The sequence below is a fragment of the Coregonus clupeaformis genome, chromosome 37 (assembly GCF_020615455.1).
Source record: "Coregonus clupeaformis isolate EN_2021a chromosome 37, ASM2061545v1, whole genome shotgun sequence".
Lineage (NCBI taxonomy): Eukaryota > Metazoa > Chordata > Actinopteri > Salmoniformes > Salmonidae > Coregonus > Coregonus clupeaformis.
In genome coordinates this window covers 17,199,189-17,215,289 of record NC_059228.1, presented here as the reverse complement: position 1 = coordinate 17,215,289, position 16,101 = coordinate 17,199,189, and the positions used below count along the sequence as shown (strand labels likewise).

The window sequence follows — 16,101 nt, the reverse complement described above, 5'->3', positions numbered from 1 at the left end:
ATTTCTGGCTCTCACAGACCTGTAACTTCTTCTTTAAGAGGCTCCTCTGTCCTCCACTCATTACCTGTATTAATGGCACCTGTTTGAACTTGTTATCAGTATAAAAGACACCTGTCCACAACCTCAAACAGTCACACTCCAAACTCCACTATGGCCAAGACCAAAGAGCTGTCAAAGGACACCAGAAACAAAATTGTAGACCTGCACCAGGCTGGGAAGACTGAATCTGCAATAGGTAAGCAGCTTGGTTTGAAGAAATCAACTGTGGGAGCAATTATTAGGAAATGGAAGACATACAAGACCACTGATAATCTCCCCTCGATCTGGGGCTCCACGCAAGATCTCACCCCGTGGGGTCAAAATGATCACAAGAACGGTGAGCAAAAATCCCAGAACCACACGGGGGGACCTAGTGAATGACCTGCAGAGAGCTGGGACCAAAGTAACAAAGCCTACCATCAGTAACACACTACGCCGCCAGGGACTCAAATCCTGCAGTGCCAGACGTGTCCCCCTGCTTAAGCCAGTACATGTCCAGGCCCGTCTGAAGCTTGCTAGAGTGCATTTGGATGATCCAGAAGAGGATTGGGAGAATGTCATATGGTCAGATGAAACCAAAATATAACTTTTTGGTAAAAACTCAACTCGTCGTGTTTGGAGGACAAAGAATGCTGAGTTGCATCCAAAGAACACCATACCTACTGTGAAGCATGGGGGTGGAAACATCATGCTTTGGGGCTGTTTTTCTGCAAAGGGACCAGGACGACTGATCCGTGTAAAGGAAAGAATGAATGGGGCCATGTATCGTGAGATTTTGAGTGAAAACCTCCTTCCATCAGCAAGGGCATTGAAGATGGAACGTGGCTGGGTCTTTCAGCATGACAATGATCCCAAACACACCGCCCGGGCAACGAAGGAGTGGCTTCGTAAGAAGCATTTCAAGGTCCTGGAGTGGCCTAGCCAGTCTCCAAATCTCAACCCCATAGAAAATCTTTGGAGGGGAGTTGAAAGTCCGTGTTTCCCAGCGACAGCCCCAAAACATCACTGCTCTAGAGGAGATCTGCATGGAGGAATGGGCCGAAATACCAGCAACAGTGTGTGAAAACCTTGTGAAGACTTACAGAAAACGTTTGACCTGTGTCATTGCCAACAAAGGGTATATAACAAAGTATTGAGAAACTTTTGTTATTGACCAAATACTTATTTTCCACCATAATTTGCAAATAAATTCATTAAAAATCCTACGATTTTCTGGATATTTTTTTCTCAATTTGTCTGTCATAGTTGACATGTACCTCTGATGAAAATTACAGGCCTCTCTCATCTTTTTAAGTGGGAGAACTTGCACAATTGGTGGCTGACTAAATACTTTTTTACCCCCACTGTATAAAAAAAAGTTCAGGGCTGGACCAAAAACATCCAGGGCTGAAGCCCCGGAAGCCCTGGCCTAATGACGCCACTGATAGGGATTGGATAAGAGCAGTTGTCTGCCTACCTGTGTGAACTCTGACCTGGGCTGGGCGTGATGTCACAAGCCCCCCTCACCCCCACCCATCCCATGTATATCCTTCAGGAGCGGTCCTCACTGGTCTTCACTGGACCTGACTGGATCTGAGAGAGAGAGAAGAGAAAGATGTTACATTTCTGCCAAGAAATATAGATTTGTCCACTGCGAAGGCAAAATTCTGTGTGTGCGAACCCGGGTCTTAGTGTGCCTCAAGACATTAGATGTTAGCCCACAGAGCTAAAGCCTCAGGTATTAGCTCTGGGAGCTCACACAAGTCTTCAAGGTTACTCATCACATGAGCATAGTCCAAAGGACCGCTTCTATTACAAGTGTATTCTGCAGATACTAAGATGAGAATGGAGAGAGACAGAGGGAAAGAGAGAGAAAGAGGGAAAGAGAGACCGAGAGAGAGAGAGAGAGAGAGAGAGAGAGAGAGAGAGAGAGAGAGAGAGAGAGAGAGAGAGAGAGAGAGAGAGAGAGAGAGAGAGAGAGCGAGAGAGAGAGAGAGAGAGAGAGAGACAAGGCAAGAAGGGCCTTCTATGCCATCAAAATGAACATAAAATTCAACATACCAATTAGGATCTGGCAAAAAATACTTGAATCAGTTGTAGAACCCATTGCCCTTTATGGTTGTGAGGTCTGGGGTCCGCTCACCAACCAATAATTCACAAAATGGGACAAACACCAAATAGAGACTGCATGCAGAATTCTGCAAAAATATCCTCAGTGTACAACAAAAAACACAAAATAATGCAAGCAGAGCAGAATTAGGCCAATACCCGCTAATTATCAAAATCCAGAAAAGAGTCGTTAAATTCTATAACCACTTAAAAGGAAACGATTCCCAAACCTTCCATAACAAAGCCATCACCTGCAGACAACGTGTATGGCGTCGTGTGGGCGAGCAGTTTGCTGATGTCAACGTTGTGAACAGAGTGCCCGATGGTGGCGGTGGTGTTATGGTATGGGCAGGCATAAGCTACGGACAATGAATACAATTGCATTTTATCGATGGCAATTTGAATGCACAGAGATACCGTGACGAGATCCTGAGGCCCATTGTCGTGCCATTCATCCGCCGCCATCACCTCATGTTTCAGCATGATAATGCACAGCCCCATGTCGCAAGAATATGTACACAATTCCTGGAAACTGAAAATGTCCCAGTTCTTCCATAGCCTGCATACTCACCAGACATGTCACCCATTGAGCATGTTTGGGATGCTCTGGATCGACGTTTACAACAGCGTGTTCCAGTTCCCGCCAATATCCAGCAACTTCGCACAGCTATTGAAGAGGAGTGGCACAACATTCCACTGGCCACAATCAACAGCCTGATCAACTCTATGCGAAGGAGATGTGTCGTGCTGCATGAGGTAAATAGTGGTCACACCAGATACTGACTGGTTTTCTGATCCACGCCCCTACCTTTTATTAAGGTATCTGTGACCAACAGATGCATATCTGTATCCCCAGTCATGTGAAATACATAGATTAGGGCCTAATGAATTTATTTCAATTGACTGCTTTCCTTATATAAACTGTAACTCAGTAAAATCTTTGAAATTGTTGCATGTTGCTTTTATATTTTTTGTTCAGTATATATCTACTAGTAACACATCCACCTCTATAACCATGTAGAATGTTAATTGTTAAATGTAAACCAATGTTCTGAGTCTTTACAGGGATCCTGTAGGCTGTGATGACAAAGCCAAAGCTTGTCTGTTCAAAGCTCTTAAAACCATAACCTTTACTTTAGGCCTGTGTGGGGAATCCTGGACTGAAGAGGCTTCTACTAACTCCTCTTAATACACACAAGCGTGCAAGCATACACACACACACATAAGATTGCATACACACAAGCCAAAGACACGCACGCACAAGCATGCACACATACAACCGCGCACACACGCACGCTATCATCAGAGTTGTCTGGGGAGCCAGCAGGGCAATAAAGCCGAACAGCTCATCTCCTTAAAACAAGCAGGGTTGTCCCTGGGCGCCTGAACACCACTCATCAACTGTTATACCAGAGAGCGAGCGAGCGAGCGAGCGAGCGAGAGCGAGAGAGAGAGAGAGAGAGAGAGAGAGAGAGAGAGAGAGAGAGAGAGAGAGAGAGAGAGAGAGAGAGAGAGAGAGAGAGAGAGAGAGAGAGAGAGAGCGAGAGGGAGGGAGGGAGAGAGTAGGTGAGAAAGAAGGGGGGAAAATCAATGGCCCCATCCAACACCAGTGCAAACAGTAAGAGGAGGGGAAAGAGAGAAGGCAGAGAAATAATTCATCCCTTCATCCCTTCATCCCTCCCACTACAGTAGAGAGACAGACAGCTAATCCTCAGAGAGGTAATAATCTCTATGCAAAAAACTGAGCGACAATTTAAACCAAGATAGCATGTGTGTGTGTGAGTGTGTGTGTTTGATGTGGTATAGCAAGGCCTCTCTCTGAAATAAATTCACAGCAAGGGAGAGAGAAAGAAACAATTTTCCTGTGGTGGAGATAAAACACTTTACTATGAGCCGTCTGATAGTGTGATGCTTATCTGGAGGAAATTAGCAACAGGAATACCATTACCAACAACAAACATCTCAAGTGTTGAACCTTTGATTATTTCTCTCTCATCGCTCTCAATTCAATTTAAGGGCTTTATTGGCATGGGAAACGTATGTTTATATTGCCAAAGCAAGTGAAATAGATAATAAACAAAAGTGAAATAAAAAATAAAAAAATGAACAAAAGTTCCAAAAGAATAAAGACATTTCAAATGTCATATTATGTCTATATACAGTGTTATATGATGTGCAAATAGTTCAAGTACAAAAAGGAAAATAAATAAACATACATCTAGGTTGTATTTATACTGGTGTTTGTTCTTCACTGGTTGCCAAATTTTCTTGTGGCAACAGGTCACAAATCATGCTGCTGGATGGCACACTGTGGTATTTCACCCAATAGATATGGGAGTTTATCAAAATTGGATTTGTTTTCAAATTCTTTGTGGGTCTGTGTAATCTGAGGGAAGTATGTGTCTCTAATAGCCTGTCTTCTCTTGAGAGCCAGGTCTGCCTACGGCGGCCTTTCTCAACAGCAAGGCTATGCTCACTGAGTCTGTACATAGTCAAAGATTTCCTTAATTTCTGGTCAGTCACAGTGGTCAGGTATTCTGCCACTGTGTACTCTCTGTTTAAGGCCAAATAGCGTTCTAGTTTGCTCTGTTTTTTTGTTAATTCTTTCCAATGTGTCAAGTAATTATCTTTTTGTTTTCTCATGATTTGGTTGGGTCTAATTGTGTTGCTCTCTCGCTCTCTGTTTATTTCACACACTCTCTCCTGCTCTCTCTCTCCCTCTCTCTCGTTTCCTCTCTCTCTCGTTCCCTCGCTCTCTCTCCTTCCCTCGTTCTCCATTTCTCTCTCTCCCACAATATCATTATCTGTTATTTCCTCCCTTATAAAATGTAAACAGTGATTGGTTGGGAGGTCCTGCTGCTGCTGTGTGTGACTCTGGTTCAACCGCCCGCCCTCCCGAGACTAGCTCCAACCCCTGCCAGCGCCCGCATCCAATGACGTAAGGCCATCGCAAATCTCCAGCACACATCTCACCAAAACAATTTTGTGTTTTGGCCTGCCCTGCGAGCATCTGACCTGAACAGGAACACAAAGAGGTCTTGAGGCTGTGTTGGTATAGTAGGAGGGGAAAGTAAGGTTGGGTCACATTCATAAAGCATCTCAGAGTAGGAGTGCTGATCTAGGATCAGGTCCCCCCTGTCCATGTGGTCATTTTCATTATGGTCTAAAAGGCTAAACTGATCCTAGATCAGCACTGAGACGCTTTATGAATACAGGTCCTGGTCATATACAGCTGGTTGTCACTTTAACTATAACTACAAACCTAGAGAATACATTTGCAGTTTCAACCATCCGCCGGTCTACATCTGCACACATTTCCACAGTCGTTTACCAGGTAGTTGTGCTCATTATCACGGTATTCCCTCTTTTCTTTTTGATTTCATTTTCAAGCACTTACACTGTCTTGTCTGGGGTATAAAGGGAACACATGATAACATCTTGTAGGATTACAAAGTCAAGATCATTTTCAAAGAGCAGTCATTTACACACCAGTAATTTGGTACAATCCCATTAATCATTTAAAGGGTACTGTTCACATGCTACTACTCACACCATAGGCATCTTCTACCTGAAGCGTTTGTCATTGAAAGTCATCATTCATATTATTACACCAACCCTGAAACTACCATTACCCTTCTTTCCTTCCTCCCTCTCATCCCTCCTGCTCTGTTTGCTGTTGACATGTTGAAGACATTTGAGATATTCCTAGAGAGGTCTCTGTGTTCTCCCAGATCGCATATTCAAACGGGCAGCGATAGTCTCGAGGGTAGAGAAGCGGGCCAGCAACCGGAGGTTTACCGGTTCAAATCACACTGCTGACGAGGGAAAACATCTGGTAGGAGTGAGCTGGCAACCGGAGGGTTGCTGGCATCAATATCTCAGGTGCCACCTACCACCGATGTTCCCTTGAGCAAGGGCCCTGCTCCAGCCAAAGTGTAATTAATAACTTCACCATGCTCAAAGGGATATTCAATGTCTGTTGTTTTTTACCCATAGGTGCTCTTCTTTGCGAGGCATTGGAAAACCTCCTGGTCTTTGTGGTGGAATTTGTTTTTGAAATTCACATCTTGACTGAGGGACCTTACAGATAATTGTATGTGTGGGGTACAGAGATGAGGTAGTCATTCAAAACTCATGTTAGACACTATTATTGCACACAGAGTGAATCCATACAACTTAATATGTGACTTGTTAAGCACCTTTTTACTCCTGAATATACAGTAGTTAGGTTTGCCATAACAAAGGGGATGAATACTTATTGAATCAAGACATTTCAGCTTTTCATTATTTATTAATTTGTAAACATTTTGAAAAACATAATTCCACTTTGACATTATGGGGTATTGTGTGCAGGCAAGTGACACAAAATCTAAATGTAATCCATTTTAAATTCAGGCTGTAACACAACCAAATGTGAAAAAGGTTAAGGGGTGTGAATACTTTCTGAAGGCACTGTATCTATCTATCTATCTATCTATCTATCTAAAGAGCAGGCAGCTGGTGACTTGTACTTGAAAGGGAGAGGAGTTGTGGAGAGCTCATGTTCAGAGAGGACGGAAATAGTTTAGGAATGCAATCATGGTTTGGAGGAGTCTGTTCTGGGGGGGGCAGTGCCTTCAGAAAGTATTCACACCCCTGTGTTGTGTTACAGCCTGAATTCAAAAATATAATACACCATAAAGTCAAAGTGGAATGATGTTTTTTGAAATGTTTACAAATTAGTTAAAATAGAAAAGCTGAAATGTCTTGAGTCAATAAGTATTCAACCCCTTTGATATGGCAAGTCTAAATAAGTTCAGGAGTAAAAATGTGCTTAAGAAGTCACATAATAAGTTGCATGGACTCTGTGTGCAATAATAGTGTTTAACATGATCGTTGAATGACTACCTCATCTCTGTACCCCACATATACAATTATCTGTAAGGTCCCTCAGTCGAGCAGTGAATTTCAAACATATTCAACCACAAAGACCAGGGAGGTTTTTCAATGCCTCACAAAGAAGGGCACCTACTGGTAGATGGGTAAAAAAAAAAGCAGACGTTCAAAATCCCTTTGAGCATTATTAATTACACTTTGGATGGTGTATCAATACACCAAGTCACTTCAAAGATACAGGCGTCCTTCCTAACTCAGTTGCTGGAGAGGAAGGAAACCGCTCAGGGATTTCACCATGAGGCCAATGGTGCCTTTAAAACAGTTACAGAGTTTAATGGCTGTGATAGGAGAAAAGTGAGGATGGATCAACAACATTGTAATTACTCCATAATCCTAAACTAATTGACAGAGTGAAAAGAAGGAAGCCTGTACAGAATAAAAAATATTCCAAAACATGCATCCTGTTTGCAACAAGGCACTAAAGTAATACTGCAAACAATTTGGCAAAACAATCAACTTTTTGTCCTGAATACAAAGTGTTATGTTTGGGGCAAATCCAATACAACACATTACTGAGTGTCACTCTCCATTTTATTCAAGCAATGTGGTGGCTGCATCATGTTATGGGTATGCTTCTAATAAACTCAGCAAAAAAAGAAACGTCCTCTCACTGTAAACTGCATTTATTTTCAGCAAACTTAACATGTGTAAATATTTGTATGAACATAACAAGATTCAACAACTGAGACATAAACTGAACAAGTTCCACAGACGTGACTAACAGAAATTGAATAATGTGTCCCTGAACAAAGGGGGGGTCAAATTCAAAAGTAACAGTCAGTATCTGGTGTGGCCACCAGCTGCATTAAGTACTGCAGTGCATCTCCTCCTCATGGACTGCACCAGATTTGCCAGTTCTTGCTGTGAGATGTTACCCCACTCTTCCACCAAGGCACCTGCAAGTTCCCGGACATTTCTGGGGGGAATGACCCTTGCCCTCACCCTCCGATCCAACAGGTCCCTGATGTGCTCAATGGGATTGAGATCCGGGCTCTTCGCTGGCCATGGCAGAACACTGACATTCCTGTCTTGCAGGAAATCACGCACAGAACGAGCAGTATGGCTGGTGGCATTGTCATGCTGGAGGGTCATGTCAGGATGAGCCTGCAGGAAGGGTACCACATGAGGGAGGAGGATGTCTTCCCTGTAACGCACAGCGTTGAGATTGCCTGCAATGACAACAAGCTCAGTCCGAAGATGCTGTGACACACCGCCCCAGACCATGACGGACCCTCCACCTCCAAATCGATCCCGCTCCAGAGTACAGGCCTCAGTGTAACGCTCATTCCTTCGGTGATAAACGCGAATCCGACCATCACCCCTGGTGAGACAAAACCGTGACTCGTCAGTGAAGAGCACTTTTTTTCCAGTCCTGTCTGGTTGCCGGTGATGTCTGGTGAGAACCTGCTTTACAACAGGCCTACAAGCCCTCAGTCCAGCCTCTCTCAGCCTATTGCGGACAGAGGGATTGTGTGTTCCTGGTGTAACTCGGGCAGTTGTTGTTGCCATCCTGTACCTGTCCCGCAGGTGTGATGTTCGGATGTACCGATCCTGTGCAGGTGTTGTTACACGTGGTCTGCCACTGCGAGGTCGATCAGCTGTCCGTCCTGTCTCCCTGTAGCGCTGTCTTAGGCGTCTCACAGTACAGACATTGCAATTTATTGCTCTAGCCACATCTGCAGTCCTCATGCCTCCTTGCAGCATGCCTAAGGCACATTCACATAGATGAGCAGGGACCCTGGGCATCTTTCTTTTGGTGTTTTTCAGAGTCAGTAGAAAGGCCTCTTTAGTGTCCTAAGTTTTTATAACTGTGACCTTAATTGCCTACCGTCTGTAAGCTGTTAGTGTCTTAACGACCGTTCCACAGGTGCATGTTCATTAATTGTTTATGGTTCATTGAACAAGCATGGGAAAGTGTTTAAACCCTGAACAATGAAGATCTGTGAAGTTATTTTGATTTTTACGAATTATCTTTGAAAGACAGGGTCCTGAAAAAGGGACGTTTCTTTTTTTGCTGAGTTTAGTTAAGGACTGGGGAGTTATTCAGGATAAAAAAGAAACAGAATGGTGCTAGAGGAAAGCCTGGTTCAGTCTGCTTTTAATTCACCTTTCAGCAGGACATCAACCTAAAACACAAGGCCAAATCTACACTGGAGTTGCTTACCAAGAAGACAGTGAATGTTCCTGAGTGGCCTAGTTACAGTTTTGACTTAAATCTACCTGAAATTCTATGGCAAGACCTGAAAATGGTTGTCTAGCAATGATCAACAACCAATTTGACAGAGCTTGAAGAATTTGGGCAAATGTTACACAATCCAGGTAAGAAACTTACCCAGAAAGACTCACAGCTGTAATCGCTGCCAAAGGTGCTTCTACAAAGTAATGACTCAGACATTTCTGCATTTCATTTTCAATACATAAAAAAATAAATCATAATAATAATACATTTTGAATTCAGGCTGTACCACAACAAAATGTGGAATAAGTAAAGGGGTATGAATACTTTCTGAAGGCACTGTATGTGTTGAAACTGTCTGTCCCCTTATCTAACCTGATCTAGGCTATATGGTCATATTCAATCTGTAGGGGTAGAATTGTCAAACTCAGAGGAATTATTAGAAATCAAATCATTCAATACCCATAGAATCAATACACTCCAATCAAACCAAACCCTTGTCTAATAGACATGAACAGCTATTTTGTCCAATTAATATGATCTAATAAAATATCAATTTAATAACCCATTCCTTAAATATGCAGAAAATGATGAATAGCAGGCCGTAATGGCCCTACAGATTCCTCCTAATCATCATCACCAGCAAATAGTCTCGAAAGGTCACGGGCGTCAGAGCGACAAGAGGTCAGTGCTGTTAAAACAAACCATTCTATATTATAAACATCCCTTTGTGACCTGGAAAACCAAATACCATTCTCCTCACTCACTCACACAAGCGCACACGCACACACACACAGTTCATGTCATCAGTGACAGCTTCAGAGGGTGAATGTGATGTACAGTCGTGGTCAAAAGTTTTGAGAATGAAACAAATATCAATTTTCACAAAGTCTGCTGCCTCAGGTTTTATGATGGCAATTTGCATATACTCCAGAATGTTATGAAGAGTGATCAGATGACTTGCAATTAATTGCAAAGTCCCTCTTTGCCATGAAAATGAACTTAAGCCCCCAAAAAACATTTCCACTGGATTTCAGCCCTGCCACAAAAGGACCAGCTGACATCATGTCAGTGATTCTCTCGTTAACTCAGGTGAGAGTGTTGACGAGGACAAGGCTGGAGATCACTCTGTCATGCTGATTGAGTTAGAATAACAGACTGGAAGCTTTAAAAGGAGGGTGGTGCTTGAAATCATTGTTCTTCCTCCGTTAACCATGGTTACCTGCATGGAAACACATGCGATCATCATTGCTTTCCACAAAAAGGGCTTCACAGGCAAGGATATTGCTGCTAGTAAGATTGCACCTAAATCAACCATTTATCGGCTCATCAGGAACTTCAAGGAGGTTCAATTGTTGTGAAGAAGGCTTCAGGGCACCCAAGAAAGTCCAGCAAGCGCCAGGACCGTCTCCTAAAGTTGATTCAGCTGCGGGATCGGGGCACCACCAGTGCAGAGCTTGCTCAGGAATGGCAGCAGGCAGGTGTGAGTGCATCTGCACGCACATTGAGGCGAAGACTTTTGGAGGATGGCCTGGTGTCATGAAGGGCAGCGAGGAAGCCACTTCTCTCCAGGAAAAACATCAGGGACAGACTGATATTCTGCAAAAGGTACAGGGATTGGACTGCTGAGGACTGGGGTAAAGTCATTTTCTCTGATGAATCCCCTTTCTGATTGTTTGGGGCATCCGGAAAAAAGCTTGTCCGGAGAAGACAAGGTGAGCGCTACCATCAGTCCTGTGTCATGCCAACAGTAAAGCATCCTGAGACCATTCATGTGTGGGGTTGCTTCTCAGTCAAGGGAGTGGGCTCACTCACAATTTTGTCTAAGAACACAGCCATGAATAAAGAATGGTACCAACACATCCTCTGAGAGCAACTTCTCCCAACCATCCAAGAACAGTTTGGTGAGGAACAATGCCTTTTCCAGCATGATGGAGCACCTTGCCATAAGGCAAAAGTGATAACTAAGTGGCTCGGGGAACAAAACATCGACATTTTGGGTCCATGGCCAGGAAACTCCCCAGACCTTAATCCCATTGAGAACTTGTGGTCAATCCTCAAGAGGCAGGTGGACAAACAAAAACCCACAATTTCTGACAAACTCCAAGCATTGATTATGCAAGAATGAGCTGCCATCAGTCAGGATGTGGCCCAGAAGTTAATTGACAGCATGCCAGGGCGGATTGCAGAGGTCTTGAAAAAGAAGGGTCAACATTGCAAATATTGACTCTTTGCATAAACTTAATGTAATTGTCAATAAAAGCCTTTGACACTTATGGAATGCTTATAATTATACTTCAGTATACCATAGTAACATCTGACAAAAATATCTAAAAACACTGAAGCAGCAAACTTTGTGAAGACCAATACTTGTGTCATTCTCAAAACTTTTGACCACGACTGTATGTTTCTCCATTGATTCATAATGAGTCATAGTAATGTTCTAAGAAAAGGAATCAGTAGCTAATATCATGCTGTTTCGACCCTCTCTCTCTCTCTCCCTCCCCTTCTCTCTCTACCGAACCTGCTGTCTCGACCTCTGAATGCTCAGCTATGAAAAGCAAACTGACATTTACTCCTGAAGTGCTGACCTGTTGCACCCTCTATTATTATTTGACCCTGTTGGTCATCTATGAACGTTTGAGCATCTTGAAGAACGATCTGGCCTTAAATGGCCATGTACTCCTATAATCTCCACCCAGCACAGCCAGAAGAGGACTGGCCACCCCTCAGAGCCTGGTTCCTCTCTAGGTTTCTTCCTACGTTTCTGCCTTTCTAGGGAGTTTTTCCTAGCCACCGTGCTTCTACATCTGCATTGCTTGCTGTTTGGGGTTTTAGGCTGGGTTTCTGTATAGCACTTTGTGACATCTGCTGATGTAAAAATGGCTTTATAAATAAATGTGATTGATTGATTGATAATGTTCTGACAAGAATAGGAACCAGTAGCTAATACCATGTATGTCTGATGAGGAGTCAAACACTTCAGATCTGCTGTGTGTGTGTGTGTGTGTGTGTGTGTGTGTGTGTGTGTGTGTGTGTGTGTGTGTGTGCAGTCACACACTCCAGAGAAATAACTTTTCTTCTTAGGGGGCCATTATGATATTTAGAGAGGAGAGGAGAGGAGAGGAGAGGAGAGGAGAGGAGAGGAGAGGAGAGGAGAGGAGAGGAGAGGAGAGGAGAGGAGAGGAGAGGAGAGGAGAGGAGAGGAGAGGAGAGGAGAGGAGAGGAGAGGAGAGGAGAGGAGAGAGAGGAGAGGAGAGGAGAGGAGAGGAGAGGAGAGGAGAGGAGAGGGAGAGGAGAGGGAGGAGAGGAGAGGGAGAGGAGAGGAGAGGAGAGGAGAGGAGAGGAGAGGAGAGGAGAGGAGAGGAGAGGAGAGGAGAGAGAAACATGGCTCTATTCTGTACTTGTCTCTAAGTAAGTAAGTAAGTAAGACACCCATTATGATAATTACCCATAATGCAAGGAAGTGTAATCAGGCAGATATGTGCTGAACGTCAGTGGTCCACTAGATAGGGAATAGGGTGCCATTTGGGACACATTTAGGAGTATTCAAACCCCTTGACTTTTTCCACATTTTGTTACATTACAGCCTTATTTTAAAATGGATGAAATAAAAAAAAGTCTCAATCTACACACAATACCCCAGAATGACAAAGTGAAAACAGGTTTTTAGAAATGTTTGCAAATGTATAAAAAATAAAGATGTTTCTACAACTTGATTGGAGTCCACCTGTGGTAAATTCAATTGATTGGAAATGATTTGGAAAGGCACACACCTGTCTTTGTAAGGTCCCACAGTTGACAGTGATTGTCAGAGCAAAAACCAAGCCATAATGTTGAAAGAATTCTCCGTAGAGCTCCGAGACAGGATTGTGTTGAGGCACAGATCTGGGGAAGGGTATCAAAACATTTCTGCAGCATTGAAGGTCCCCAAGAACCCAAGAACACAGTGGCCTCCTTCATTCATAAATGGAAGACGTTTGGAACCACCAAGACTCTTCCTAGAGCTGGCCGCCCGGCCAAACTGAGCAATCGGGGGAGAAGGGCCTTGGTCAGGGAGGTGACCAAGAACCTGATGGTCACTCTTGAAAGAGCTCCAGAGTGCGATGGTTCACCTTCCAACAGGACAACGACCCTAAGCACACAGCAAAGACAACGCAGGAGTGGCTTTGGGACAAGTCTGTGAATGTCCTTGAGTGGCCCAGCCAGAGCCCGGACTTGAACCCGATCGAACATCTCTGGAGTGACCTGAAAATAGCTGTACAGCAACACTCCCCATCCAACCTGACAGAGCTGGAGAGGATCTGCAGAGCAGAATGGGAGAAACTCCCCAAATACAGGTGTGCCAAGCTTGTAGTGTCATACCCAAGAAGACTCGAGGCTGTAATCGCTGCCAAAGGTGCTTCAACAAATGCTGAGTAAAGGGTCTGAATACTTATGTAAATGTGATATATCCGTTTTTGTATTTATTTATTACTAAAAACCTTTTTTTGCTTCGTCATTATGGGGTATTATATGTAGATTGATGAGAGTAAATAAACAATTGAATCAATTTTAGAATAAGGCTGTAACGTAACAAAATGTGGAAAAAGTCGAGGGGTCTGAATACTTTCCAAATGCACTGTATAGGCCAAATTTTGGCAACATTTATTCAATTCATCAGGGGGTGCTGCAGCACCTCCAGCACCCCCACACAAACCCTCCATCCACAGCAGTGTTATTACAGCAACCCTATGGCTGCCATTGATAAGACCAGCCTGCTTTGTGTGTGTGTGTGTGCGTGTGGCCGAGCCTGAGGATTCCTGATGCCACTCTGCTCTGTAAGTGTATGTGTTACGGCCTGCCTTTTCCTCCTATCCTACCCAGGCAGGCGCTAGGCCTTTTCAATAACTTTGTCTGATGACTCCTCAAAATCTCAACCTGAATACAAACAGAGTGCAGGGAGGCGGGGGGAGAACACACCTCTTCTGTTATTCTCCTTTCCTTTCTTCTTCTTCTCTCCTTGTGCTTTCTGTACATCCTATTGGTTTATTATTTACACAGAGGGAGTGGTGTGGTGATGGTGTGGTGGAATCTACTCCCCTGCTGTCATTACACCAGGCTATTACCACCTCCGCTACCTCTGAGCTCTCATTAGGGAGGGAGGGAGGGAGGGAGGGAGGGAGGGAGGGCTGGCTTGCTACGCGGTAATTGATCCTGTTCAGTGTGTAGTGGTGGGGGAGAGTGGCCCTTAAGCAATGCCTGTTTGCTGCATACATTTTCAGCTCCCGCCAAAGAGAACAAGGAGTAAAACTAAGGAGGGGACCATATCATACCAGATCATACCAGACCAGAGCAGACCACCAGATCAGACCAGATCTCACCTACTGCCTACACTGTTGCTTTGTGTTGCTAATGGATTGTTTTACTGTGCTCACATATACAGAAGCAGCAATAGTCGTATATTTACATTTACATTTTAGTAATTTAGCAGACGCTCTTATCCAGAGCGACTTACAGTTAGTGAGTGCATACATTTTTCATACTGGCCCCCCGTGTGAGAACAGATTCTCTCCTTTGAAAAGCTACAGGATCACTCAGTGTTTTGTTGCCCCTAATAACCTCAAATCATTATTAATTTACAGCAGAGGGGTTTCCTCTCCTTTCTGCCAGTCTATATGATATATTGGTTTTCTTGCTTTCTCTACACGCTGATGCTGGCTCTGTGTGTGTGTGTGTTTGTGTGTGTGTGTGTGTGTGTGTGTGTGTGTGTCAACTCAGGTCAGAAGTGCACACACCAAAACCGTTGTGGCTGTTCACAAAAGCGGTTTCCTCTCAGTTTCATCACATGGGGGGCGGCCATTGTTAGCGTGCGGAAATGCCTGCAGCTCTTCTGGAGACCTACAGCTGACCGACCGCACGGTGAACACACACACACAGACAAGAAGACACACACAGAGCTGTCACACTGTGTACGGTATGTGTGTTGTATAATGACAGACAGACAGCACTCTGCTCTGTGTGGCTCTGGTTGGTGACTCATATTGATGATGTCACAGGGTGATCCTAACAGTTGGCTCTGGTTGATGACTCAAACTAATGATGTCATAGCCTGGGGACTGGACGGAAGCATCAACTTCTGTTCTGAAGTCAGAGAGAATACTCTCCATAGAAATACAATGATTAGAATACAAGTAAGCCTGGTGTCTAATGTAAAATTGATTGCCAGGACCACATAAGCTTGTCAAATTGTTTCTGGGTACATAATTAAATATATCCGACCAAAATCAAAACAACATTCAAATAATTATGCAATCATAACTGAGTCATGTGTCAACCGAATGTTGCTGCCAGTTCTACAACAGTATCTGGCCATTTGTAAACTCAACAACAGCCAGTAAGAGTCTTCTAATACAGAAAGATCTAAAACCTCTTCAAACATCATGAGATGTCTTGTGTTTGCCTCTGGCAGCCCTGGGGCACTTAAGGGGAAAAACACCAGGGTCTATAGAGATTCTGATTCCCCCGACCACACGCAGATCAGATCCCCTCCCCTCCTCTGACTGATATAAGCATTATAGGGGCAGGGGAAAAGGGCAGCAGGCAGAGAGAGAGAGTGAGAGAGAGACAAAACAGAACAGGACTGGAGAGCTCAGATGACTCAGACTGGATCAGCATCAACAAGCTTTAAAAATGAACCATTTTCTCAAATACCAAGAAAATATGTCAGGGAAAAACTGCTGCAGCCAGATACTCAAACTCTCAAACTACTTCACAAATGTGCACTAACCAGTCCCGCCATGGGCAAAATTAAGACTTTTACAAAGCAGATGAAAAAATCACTACAAAGTACTAATTCCTTTGACAGATATTATCAACCGGAG

General features: G+C 43.9%; 1 protein-coding gene across 5 annotated transcripts in view; it reads right to left on the bottom strand.

Annotated features, from left to right (window-relative positions):
• The window catches only part of LOC121553781 (zinc finger MIZ domain-containing protein 1-like), a 184,979-nt gene that overhangs the window by 133,081 nt on the left and 35,797 nt on the right, over positions 1–16,101 (bottom strand). For all 5 annotated transcript variants that reach the window (XM_045211570.1, XM_045211573.1, XM_045211572.1 and 2 more), the window contains exon 2: positions 1,496–1,611. The gene's annotated coding sequence lies outside the window, so the exon portion shown is untranslated. The remainder of the gene's footprint in view (positions 1–1,495; positions 1,612–16,101) is intronic.